This window comes from Ciconia boyciana, chromosome 4 (assembly GCF_034638445.1).
Source record: "Ciconia boyciana chromosome 4, ASM3463844v1, whole genome shotgun sequence".
Lineage (NCBI taxonomy): Eukaryota > Metazoa > Chordata > Aves > Ciconiiformes > Ciconiidae > Ciconia > Ciconia boyciana.
Genome location: NC_132937.1, coordinates 55,554,988 through 55,567,954, shown reverse-complemented (window position 1 = coordinate 55,567,954; position 12,967 = coordinate 55,554,988). Strand labels below are relative to the sequence as shown.

The 12,967-nt window shown below is 40.3% G+C and overlaps 1 protein-coding gene across 2 annotated transcripts in view; it reads left to right on the top strand.

Moving 5' to 3' along the window:
- LOC140650655 (proprotein convertase subtilisin/kexin type 5-like) overlaps window positions 1-12,967 on the top strand; it is a 259,934-nt gene that overhangs the window by 35,506 nt on the left and 211,461 nt on the right. The window lies entirely within an intron of this gene.

The window sequence follows — 12,967 nt, the reverse complement described above, 5'->3', positions numbered from 1 at the left end:
TAAAGCCTAAATCTAACCTGCTCATATCTGATAGTGGTCACAATTTTCTTGTGCAGACAGATCTTTACTGGAGCTGCAATGCTAATCCCAGCAATGGATAAATTCAGAAAAATGTATTAGTAGACCTAACTGCAAATTTAACATTGGCTTTAGCATTTGTCATATTACTTTAGAAAATGAAAGTACTTAGGATATCGGTAATTAGTTGTGAATACTTGTTTTGGTTCCTACCTTATGTTATTTAGATATTAGAACATTTCAGGATATCATAATTGCAAAGTTGGCTGTACATTAATGAATAACAAAAACAAGGAGAAAAAAAACCTTTGTCCATCCAGTGCTCATCAGAGGACACTTCAGCATCACAATCGTGGAGGTAAAGGTTGGAGAAATTATTTGGGCAGCATGCACTCCAGTATGGGGCAGCATGCTATGGAAGTCTTCAGCTGGCAATTGATTTGAGCAGGGGCTAGTAGAGGTCCCAGCCACTTTTGCTGAGAGTGTAAAAGGTATATGCAGCATGTGTAGCTAACTTAATTAGGCATCATTAGGTTCATCTTGTATACCTTAAGTTATCTAAATGCTTTCTAAAATCTCTCCATTATCGAATAAGGTTTTCTCAGCACCTCTTTGTCAGAATTTCTAAACACGTGGCTGTTGCTTTCTTGCTTAACAGCACATCTGCCTGGTTGGCTTTCCCCGTGCAAGTTGGGAGTGCTCATCCTCATTCAAAGTGAGATTGTTAATGAGGGACATACAGTGCATATGTGGCCAGATCACACAGGCTTATGCAGTTTTATTTTGTAAGTGCAAATGCTATGTTAAAAAAAAAAAAAGGAAAATCCATTTACAGCCTAAAAAGGAAAAGGGTGTTACAGTCCTCTCACAATTCAGGAACTGCTAAAGGATTTTGATCTGCCTTAACGATGACAAAAGCGGTTTAGGTAAATCTATGTGTAGGAAATTTAAACCTGATGAAATATGACAGATGAAATATGACTATTTCATCATAGCAATTATAAACATGTAAAAGCAGAGGGTTATAAAGGAAGCTGCTTGGCAATCCTTAGTCCAGGGATGCTAGTGGGTGTTAATAATATTTGAGTTTCTTTACAGTTCCAGTAAAGCAGTACATGCTCCTGTGTTTTTTAGCAGCAAAGTGAGTTTATATGTGAAAAATGAGAGGGCAACTAAATGTTTAAAAAAAGGTAAGGAGAATTAGTCCTTTCATTGCTAATCTGTGTTCTAAGAGCTTGCCAGGGAAGACAACAGCTCTGACAGCTGCAATGGTCTCGTGTTATACCAAGTATGCTTTTGCTGTCATCAGAGTCAGTTTGCATTGCTAGTGGCAGAGAGATAGCAAATTGCTGTTTTGGCTACTGGGCTATAAAATTGGTGGGTAACAGAAAGAGTCAGAAGAGGAGGAACTGGAGAGATCCTAGTTTTGAACCAGGCAAAGATGCACCGTTCTGGAAGAAGCTGATCCTGCAGGGCCAAATGCCAGAATATCAGGGAGGGGGGTAGAGAGAGAAGGATTGAAAGAAAACACATTTTGGAAAGGAGCATCTCAGAGCAGACTGTCTAGGAATGTGACAGAACAGCTTTTACACACCATTTCCTGAGGGGATCCAGCTTCATCTGATACTGATGATATTGGTTATAGTGCAGGATATTCACAGAAAAATGGATTAAAGGTTTGGGTTCCCCCCACCCCCCCTTGCATTTGGAAAACTTTCTGGCAGCAATGTATGTTCCTGATGTAACGCGTCAACATTTTTATGCATCTGTCTGCCTGCTTCTGACAGACAAGACAATCATGTTTAATTCTAGCGGTTGTTATCTCAGCCAGCTATTCTAAATGGCGAACAGCAAGAAATCATGATATACATAGATAATTTGTCATATCTAGCATTATTAACGGGTAATTAAAGGCAGGGACAAGGAGCTGGAAAGATATCCCTACCCAAAACAAAGAAAAAGAATCCCCCCCCCGCCCAGTTTTTTGTGTGTAACAACCTCCTTTCTTTCAGGATCATTTTAAAAAGTCAGTGTCACTAGAAAGCCCCTCATTTTCCTTGGCTGATCTATTTCCCTCTAGCAGATCCTCACCATCCTGCAAACTGCAGCTTTTAAGGGCTCAGAGGAGGTGCCAAGCAGCTCTGCCCTGTTCACAGCTGTGTGCTGCTTGAATGTGTGTGGCCTTTGTCATACGACTTCGTTCCTTCGTGCTTCTCCCTCCCTACCTGTGAAATGGGGACAATGCTGACAGTTGAATAAAAACTTCTGCAAATGGCAAATGCACAGCAAGTACTATGTATTTTATTCTGTGAAAGTGTATTTCTCTTGGTGTCACACAGAGCATTTTATGAATACAGACAACATTTTAGTAAAATAAAACACTCATTCTAAATCCTTTCCATATAATCCACTCAAAGCAGTCATATCCGTTGATGTGTTGACTGTTGCTTACATAAGCTGTGTTTAACCCAGATTATTGTTTGACATTATTTTTTCCCCTTTATTGAAGGGGAGTAAATGCTGTCACTCCCATTGACACTGAAGTTTTAAGTAAATATAAAGGCCAGAATATCAGTTTATCGTTGCTTTTGTAAAGGATCCAAATGAAAAATTTCTTTTTAGTATGTTTACCAAACTCAGAGTCAATCCACTGTTTCATCAGTAGCTGTTGTAACAACTTTGTGTGATCATATAATAAAACTAGAATTTCTGAATTCTAAACAGTTTTCTGTTTTCCAGGGTGTTCCTAAGAAACTATTTCTCAAAAATACAGTTGCCAATAGACTCATAGTCTGTAAGACCAAAAGGAAACATTGTGGTCGTCCAGTCAAACCATGTTTGACCAGATGTGTCATATGGCTCACCAGAATTCATTTCTATTTGAAGCAGAGCATAGCTTTTAGAAATCTTCCAATTTTAATTAAAGCACTGCCAGCAATGGAGAGTTTCCAGAAGTTTTTAAGATGTTCTATTTTTGCTTTATCTGAGATTATCTAGCTTCAACTTCTAGCCATTTCCCATTGCTATAACTGTCTGTGAGTTTGAAGAATACTCCTCTATAGCAGTTTGATGGCCTGCATATGTGTTTGGACACTGTGACCTAAATGCCCATAAACTTCCCTTTCCTCAGCTAGGAACCTCCTAGAACCACTTCCTCGTGGATCTGTTTTTCTCTTATTTTTACCATTTTTGGGCTTCTTTCCTGGGACCTTGCTGTGTCAACAAGCTTCCTTTGCCTTGGATGCAGGAAGCTAGCAGTGAGATTTGCAAGCCTGCTCAGTGGAGATGTATGGTAAACTTGCTTGTCATTTTATGAGCCCAAATACACTTTGATGAGGTAGTCTGAAGAAGGCATTTAGGTAATTCAATACTGTCACCTTTGTGAGGGACTGGGATTTCTTACCATCTCTTTTGACTTTCACACTGTCCTGGCAAATAGTGGAAATGCAGTCAGGTGGTTTTAAGCCGTCGTCTGATGATAATACATGTGTTGGTAATCCACCAGAGTCCAGTTTTGTCTTTCAGTCCCTCATATCAGCAGGTAAAGGAACTGGATGGAAGATTAGAGATCTAATAATAGTATTAATAGGAAAGTTTATGAAAGCTGTTACAGTTTTTGAAGCTCCCGAAATGTCTTCTCTGGCAAGAGCAGACATCTTCTGTAGCACATCCCAGATTATATCAAACAAAGCTTATGTTTGTATACTTCAGAAGACACATGTTTGCACATTTGAAGATTGTCTTGGTCAGAAGAAAAAAGGTTTTATTGGTACAGAGAGTATTCATAGCCTGTAATCATATAAAGAATCACATTTATATTAGGCCATTTTAAAGCCCTTTTATCCCAACAGAAGACAAAGTAGAAATAGCTTATAAAGATTGTTATTGAATGACACAAACAAAGATAACGGAAATTTTGGCAAGACTGTAGAGACCACACTGCAACCTCATATAAGTGGTCTGATTGGAGACCAAAAAGCTTTAGTATATGCAATTGAAAAGTCTATCCCATAAATGATAGCCATGGAAATAATGCTCTTTATTTTCTTTTTCTCAATTTATAATATGACGAGTGTTGTGAATTATGAGCACAGAGAAATGAATCCATAACTAAGTGACTGTTCTTGGCAGATTTCTAGTGTCAGAATGTGCATAGGGACCATCCGGGAATTGCAAAGCTGAGATGTTGCCCTTGTTGCAGCCATGGCTTTAAAATAAATAAAAGCAGTAACCAGCAGGTTCATTAATCAAGCATCACTCCAGCTTTTATGTGGTCTGACTTGCAGAAATTGAGAGATACCACCTTGCTGGAAGCACTGTCAGCAATTCATGAGGTGTGGGAATAGTTCTTCAGTTGAAAAAACATTTGCTTTTCTTCAGCCTACTGAATGTAGGAAACTTCAGTCCTTTTTCATTTGGCTGGGGGGGTTGGACTGCAATGTTTCCTCAGGCTGGCTGTATGTGTCTTTCACAGGTAGCTCTTTGCAGATTATTTCAGATGGTGATGATGATGATGTTTAATAGCTGCAGCAATCAATATTTGACCAGCAGCAAACTTCACTGACAGCTACAAGACTGGAGTTCAGGACAGAAAGAGGTATGCTGGAGCTTGGGTCACAGGCTGAGGAAAAGAGCGATTAAGGCAGCAATGACTTAAAAGGACACAGGACGTTTCCCTTTTCTGTTTTTGTTTCGGTTTTTCTTTTTCACTACAGCTTGTGTCAGAGGAGACAATGCTAACAATTCCCCTCTGTTGATTTGAAGTGATAGATCAGAGACAAACATGCTGGCCATGAAAGAATAGAAGTATTTATCAAGTTGTGCTACAAAGGCATCTGAAGTGCCAAAGAACTAGTGAAATGGAGTGGTGTAAAATATGCCACTGATACTTCCATAAAGAGCAAAACACAATTATTTTTAATATTTCAAAACTCTAAAACTGAAGCTTGATATAACCACTTTTGGCTCAATTCTGAATTTTAAATACCTACTTCTAAGTACATGATATAAACACGGTAGTTTTGGAAAAAAATAATTGATCCTTTCTTTCACTAACTAAACATTAGTGATACAGACACAATCCAAAAAACCCAAATGGGGTCAACTTTTCCTGTGGTTTGAAGTACTCTGATCAGAAAACTGCTTGATTTGATATTTAGTATATGCTTTGTGACTAAATTTTTCCATGGCAGATTTAATGTCAAAGATTTCCTTGTTGGCAAGGCATCATTAAGCAAAAGTGCTGGAAATACACTGAGTAGCAGGTGATAGTTTCTTCCTTTGTAGAGAGCAACAATATTGTATGAGGACAATTTCAAGGGGGTTTTCATTGGTGAGGAGACTACTCAGAAGAAGTATTTGCTTTGGCAAGACCAGTATACCACTGTTGGATATTATATATCACTTAATTATGGAATCATTTTACTGTGTCACTAATTCTCAGTGGACAGAACTGCTGTGGATATCTATGGCAATAGAAGCCATGGCAAACCCTTGACTGAACCAACACCTTTGGAATTACAGTGGTATTTTTGACATATGAATTTGACCTTGTGGGAAAGATTTCTCTTCCTAAGAAGTCATTTAGTAAATGATTTAAGGCCATCTTAAATTAGCACATGCAGATGTCTGAAGGACTTAAATGATTTATGACAAGAGTTGCAGGACTAGCCTAAGGAAAGAGAAAAATCCATCAGAAATTTCTACCTTTTTTTTAAACATATATCATCATTGCTACAGTAATATAAACATAAAACCAAGATATTTCAACTGCCAGATGTTAGACTCCAAAGCTAACTAAGTTTAGAGAGCTTAAAGTTTTATCCCCTAGTGGATACTGGATTTAGAGCATCAGCCTTTCAGTTTATTAAGAAGATGTAATTTTAGGCCTAAGTTAGATGGAGTTATAACATACCGGTTTGCATTCAGAGTGATATTAATACTAATCCTCATGGTGTATTGAAATTCTAGACGATTATACTGTCCCAAGACTGGATATACTAATGTTGTATGTAATGGTGTAAGCAGAGCTTTAGGTACTATACCAAGAAGACCTATCAATTAGAGGTCTTTTTTTAAATTGTGTTGCCTTGTAGCTCTTTAGTTGTTACGAGGAGAGTTGTATGACCTATGACTAAAGTATCTTGTATAAACTTAAGAGTTGCTTTTAAGTTGGTGCAGCAAAGTTTTTTCCTCACTTTTCCAAGGCTGAGTTATTTTAGAAACTGAACCAGAGCATCTGAGCTGGTTAGGACACTTCAGATCTGAGGAAGGGAAAAATCCCCAACTGCTTGAGGCATGCTTTGCCTATGACAGCTGGGGCTGGTGCTGCTGGAAGCCACCAGGCAGGAGCCCAGGCTCCCTGGAACTTGTTCTCAGCTCTGCCACAAAGCTGCTGTGTGATTTTCATCCTGTAATTTTGAACTGCTCTGTGGTCTGCTGTGGTACAGCGTGCAAGGGGGGAGGTTGGGCAGAGGCCATGGCCACGTTCACTCAGCAGTCGCACCTATGAATAGAAAACCTGCCGAGACGTCCCCAAGGAGAGAAAATGTGGGTCTTTTTACCTTTCATTGTTCCCTGCTTTTCCAGTGGGACATCAGTCCTTGCCAGCAGCAGACATGCTGAGCTTCTCCAGAATTAGTGTGTGATGCTTGTCCTTCCTAGAAGCTCCGGCTGCTAATAGACTGCTTTGGGACAGAGACTGTACATCTCCACTGCTAGCTGGGCTATGCCCTTTTCTCTTCCCAACTTACTTCTCCACAGTCTTGCCCCTAAAGCAGGAAGAACACTTTGCTGCCGTGCACAGTTGTAGGCTGATACGTACTGATATTTGTGAAGAGCTCTGAGCTCTGGGGGTGGGAAGAGTGCAGAGGAAAGGCAAAGGGTGTTTCAGATATGTTAAAATGCACAGCTGTGGATCACTGTACCTCATGGATGTGGAAGTATGGCTGTAGTGCTACAATGGATGCTTGTATGTAGCAAAGTAGGTGGAAACCACTTAATTCATATCAGGACTGACTGGCTTTTCTGTGGCTATGAGGTGGAAAAATGTGCATTGAATTTCAGCTTTGTTCCACGGGTGAGACTGCGGCAGCTTGCCCTGCTGTTGTGCGAGATGTGTTTCTTTGAGCTTAAGTGGTAATTTCAAGCATTCTCTGCTGCCTTCTTTCCTCCTCTGCTTTTCTTTTCCCTCCCCAGCCTGTCCTAACATCTGTTTCTTTTTTTATCTTGCTTTTTTCAGAATGTGTAGCATAATTATGAAACTGCTTTGATTGTGGATTGTCATTGACCCTTGCTGAAGAAGCACTTTGTCAATCAGCAAGAATGCATCACTTAGCGCTGCTGGATTCATTGACTTTTTATCCAACTTCAGACCCCTACAGTTTGTGAAATGGTATCTGCAATAATTTTCCATGCTCTTGAGCTATGTCAACAGCTACTTTACCCAACTGTCTTCATCTATTTTTATGGTGCATACTGGCTACTGCTACTGTGAGTCAGAGAATACTGATAGGTTAGGAAAATAGCCTGGTGTTGAATTATAATTTAAAAAACCCAGAAAATTCTTCTTAAGCTGAATAGTCCAACTTTTGGGGGTCTCACTTTTGTGACTCTGCACATGGACAACAGGAGGTGTGCCAACAGTCCTCCTGCATTCCTGAGTAATGGGTTGGATCTTAGTTGTTCAGTAACCAGGATATGTCCCTTGGGTATTGGTTTATCCTCCTATGCACTTTAATCCTAAATTTATTGACTTTTTATTTTTATTACAATGTGAAATGCAAAAAGAGAGTGTTGTTAAATGATATGCTTAAGTAGAGCTTGTGTCACAGAAAATTTCATGATGGGACAACTAAGGTACATACTCTTTTTGTTAGAATCATAGAATGGTTTGGGTTGGAGGGGACCTTAAAGATCATCTAGTTCCAACCCCCCTGCCGTGGGCCGGGTGACCTTCCACTAGGTCAGGTTGCTCAAAGCCCCATCCAGCCTGGCCTTGAACACTTCCAGCAATGGGGCATCCACAGCTTCTCTGGGCAACCTGTTCCAGTGCCTCACCACCCTCACAGTAAAGAATTTCTTCCTAATATCTAATCTAAATCTACCCTCTTTCCGTTTAAAACCATAACCCCTCGTCCTGTCACTACAATCCCTGATAAAGAGTCCCTCTCTGGCTTTCCTGTAGGCCCCCTTTAAGTACTGGAAGGCTGCTATAAGGTCTCCCCAGAGCCTTCTCTTCTCTAGGCTAAACAACCCCAACTCTCTCAGACAGTCCTCATAGGGGAGGTGCTCCAGCACCCTGATCATCTTTGTGGCCCTCCTCTGGACCTGCTCAAGCAGGTCCATGTCTTTCTTATGCTGGGGGCCCCAGAGCTGAACACAGTACTCCAGGTGGGGTCTTACGGGAGTGGAGTAGAGGGGCAGAATCACCTCTCTCATCCTGCTGGCCACGCTTCTTTTGATGCAGCCCAGGATACAGCTGGCTTTCTAGGCTGCAAGTGCACATTGCCAGCTCATACTCAGTTTTGCATCCAGCAATACCCCAAGTCCTTCTCCGCAGGGCCGCTCTTGGACCACTCATTGCCCAGCCTGTGTCTGTGTTTGGGATTGCCCCAACCCAGGTGCATGACCTTACAGTTGCCCTTCTTGATCTTCATGTGGCTCGCATAGGCCCCTCTCTAGCCTGTCAAGGTCCCTCTGGATGGTGTCCCTTCCCTCTAGAGTAGGAACTGTAAGAACAGTTTTTCTCCTGTGGCCTATTCTGGGCCACGCACAGTCTCATGTTCTGTCTCTGAGAGCGCCAGCTGCACTCCTGTCCCTTTCCAGCCGGGTCTATCAGAACTGATGTGCATGTGAGTGTTGAGGGTCTTTAGGCAAGTGAAGAATGAAGTGTGCCAGGTGCAGCATGAGACTGTGCCCATGGGGAGAGAGGATGCTTGCCCAGAGCAATTCCTCTGTAGACAAACTCCAACTAAAAGTTCTGCAATGCTGTCCAGTGCCAGCTTTCCACATGATGACTGTTGCCCCTTTTGCTCCTCAACCCTGGCTCCATACAGATTCACTGCTTGCTTGGAGATCCTTTCCACGTCCCCTGAGTTTTCTCTCTTTTTTTCTCTTTAATCTATAGTGTTCCTGTGGCACCTGCTTTCTTGTTATCTGAGCAGGAATTTCTAATTTCTTCTTACAGGCGTAGGACAGATTGAGGTGAATGATGGCAGTACAAGGGATAAAGCCACGATTACGTTTGGGAGTGGCACCTTCAGCAACTCTTCATCACACACTGAAGACCCACACCTTCATGCTTAATTCTGCAACGTAAAAATCATAGATTCTGGTATGAAATGTATAACCTACTTCAGAGTTAGGGTGGTTTTTTTCCCCATGCATGCTTTCCTCAAAATGGAAAGGATTACACGTTCAGCTTCCCTGTAACTTCTGCATTATAGTAATGGCATTTTCACATACTGGACTTGACACATTTTTAATCAATTTGAAAATATTTATTCAAGCAGACCATCTCATGATATATTTGAAAAAGTACTTTTCACAAGAGTGTCTAGTGTTCATATGTTAAAAATCACACTGCTTTGATAAATTGGTGGATTATTTTTTACAGCATGTTAATTTTTTTTCCATTTTTCAAACTTTTTTGTTTTGCAGTTTATTACACTGGAGGAGGTCTTACTGCAGCAAACGTACATGGGGCTCCTTTCCCAAGAATTCTATTGAATCAATGAGAGTGAAAATAGTAGAAAGTAGTTTTGTTTCACACAGAGATAACATTTCATTATAATTTTTAGCACTTAGAGAGAATAAAAGAGTGGTATGCTTGAATTACCTCAGAGCAGCTTTTATGGTATAGCACTGTTCCATGCAGGTCTGTGAAGAAGAGCTGCATCGTGCACAGAACAACCCTGTGAGTGCTGAAGTGAGGAGACTGGAAATGATTTTTTTAAAATAGTTTGGTCTCCAATCTGGCTTGGCTTTGATTTCTAGACATTCAGGAAATGGAACTTTCGAAGCTGAAGTTGATGGGAAAATGTGCACTGTTCCCCCTCAGTAAGTGTGACTTTATGGAAATGTTAAAATGCACCTCGTCTTTTGTATAGAGTCTCCTTTTGGTAAGAAACAGGAATCTGTATAATCAATTACTCCAGAGATTTTCCTTCAAGGCCTTTGGGTTAGAAAGTGTGGACACTTTTTAAAAGAAAATATTTTTATACAAATTAGCTCTTTTCATATAGAATCAAACAAATCCAAGATATTCCAGGCATTTGACAGTGATGTGTGGATGAATATCCATAAAATACTCAAAGGAAATATATGTCAGAATACTAAAATAACTGCTGAGTCTTGACCTTCTGTTCATTAATATAACCCAGTGATTGTACAATTTAACTTAAACTGAAGACTACTGGCAAGTTTTTCTGTTCACTTATTAGAGAAAAATCCCAAACCCTATGGTTCAGTGGAGTAAGCTGTTCTATTTATAGAGCAATGATATTTTCTGTAAACTAAATTTTATGTGCTGACTTCTCAGATGAGAAAATTGTCTTCCTGTGATGTTTTTAATTGTATTCTAGATGGCTGTATCAGTACATTCTCAGAATAAAAACAATTAGTAAGCAGAACTCAACATAAGGTGTTTGCTAAAAATCTTCCAGACAAGGCGATAATCAGGACTGTCATCAGGCATGTTGTTATGTTTTACATTACTCTGTCTAGCATCCTGCACCGTCTCCTCGTAGCAGTGCACAGTCACTGACTGGGAATGGTCATTTTGACTTCCCCCTTTCACTGATGTGGGGTATCTGTAGTGCTCAAAGTGAGTCATAATGTTTTACACCAGGTTTGTCTAGTTTGGAGAAAAGTAGGCAGAGGGGCAACCTCATTGCTGGCGAGGGGAGGAGGGAGGGGAAGTGGAGAGGGAAGTGCTGATCTCTTCTCCCTGGGATCCAGTGATAGGGCACGTGGGAATGGCTCAAAGCTGCACCAGGGGAGGTTTAGACTGGACATCAGGAAGCATTTCTTTACCAAGAGGGTGGTCAAACACTGGAACAGGCTCCCTAGAGAGGTGGACAATGTCCCATGCCTGTCAGTGTTTAAGAGGCATTTGGACAATGCACTCAATAACAGGCTTTAACTTTTGGTCAGCCCTGGAGTGGTCAGGTGGTTGGACTAGATGACCATTATAGGTCCCTTCCAACTGAAATATTCTATTCTATTCTATTCTATTCTATTCTATTCTATTCTATTCTATTCTATTCTATTCTATTCTATTCTATTCTATTCTATTCTATTCTATTCCATTCCATTCCATTCTATTCCATTCCATTCCATTCCATTCCATTCCATTCCATTCCATTCCATTCCATTCCATTGTTAGAGCTACCTGCACTATCTTTCCACATGCATACTCAGGTAAATGGCAAGCATGCCATTTACCCACCTCTGTATTTGTATGAAATCAAATGGCTATTTTACTTCTAGTAATTTTATGCATACATAAAATTGTCATTAGATCTCATGGGAAGACAAGAAGTTATGTTTCTTTTTCTGGCTTTGCATCTGATCACGCAAGCTGCACAGCCCTTCTGCAAAACTACTCTTTCATATGTTTTCCCTAACTTTGCTAGGAATTGAGGAAATAGGAATTATGGACAACATCCAGCATGTAATAGGGGCAGGCCCTGCAACAGATGCATAATCTGAAGTACAGTCACTTTCTTTTTTTGTTAAAAGGTGGCAGATAAGATACAGAAAAATATTTATCCATACCTTGCTATAATCTAACCATGTACTATACTACAGGCTTGCAGATTAACTGAGTTGATACAAGCTCTTGTACAAATATATGCGTGTACATAAATACCCACATATATACAAAATTCTTTATGTGTTAAATTATTGTTCCAATAAACTGGAACTGCGCAGAGACCATGTTTATGATTGCTTGGACTAAAGAACTGTCTCATAAGTGTTCTCTATAATGTTGTCTGGAATAAAGGAAACAGAGAGAAAAAGAATTAATTGGGTGGTTTTTTGAGGCATCAATGTATGCATGTATCAGTCTCCGCAAGTACTATGCTGCCTTTATGTTTCAATCTTTTTAATGGTCAGCAGATACTTGCAGCTGAATAGGCAGTAAATAAATGGAGGCAACATATTTTCACAGTGAATAGTAAAGAGTTTTGCAATTTGTCTTGTCAGGAAAACCCCTTTCTTTTATCCATATAGAAATGGTATTAGGTTGTTGAAGTTCTGCTTAAACTTGTGTCTTGCACAGGCTCCTGGAATATTTCACACTCCTCTGGCTCCATTTACAAAAGAAAGGTGTTTTTCAAAAACTTCTCACAGTTGCAAATGGTAGTTCTTATAGGAACCTTGATGCACAGGAGTCCCTAATGCCAAATTAGATGCCCTGGGTCTCTGATTTACAGCTCCTCTAGGCAATAGTAGTGTTGGTGACTACCTTGTTCCATTAATGTTCGTGCATCTAAATCAGAGGTAGCAGTGGTAGAAAGATTAATCCTCTTCTGCTGAGTCTATCTTACTGTTTTTTCTTTGTGGACACTTGTACAACACTATCAGATCCTCAGACTGTGTTGGTGGTAGGCATTTGTAGCTCCTCCCTGCAGACTCAAGATATGAATGAGTTTTTGTAATGAGTTACCATGCATGGCATGGTGTGCTCTGTGTGCTCTTGGCCTGTGCAGTGTTGAAATTTGTTGACTTAAACAACTTTCTCAACATGGTAACATGCTCATGTGATTAATTCTGGCAGCTAAGGATGAGTCAAGATGACAGTAAATACTCTTGCAGCATAGAAGCCTGAGACCCCTCACCTAGCTGAAAATGTTTATAGCACTGAGACCCAAATCTCATAATAAGGCTTGGAAGGTGGATCTGTATAAGCCCTGAAAACCATGGTTGCTTATTCAGACCTCTT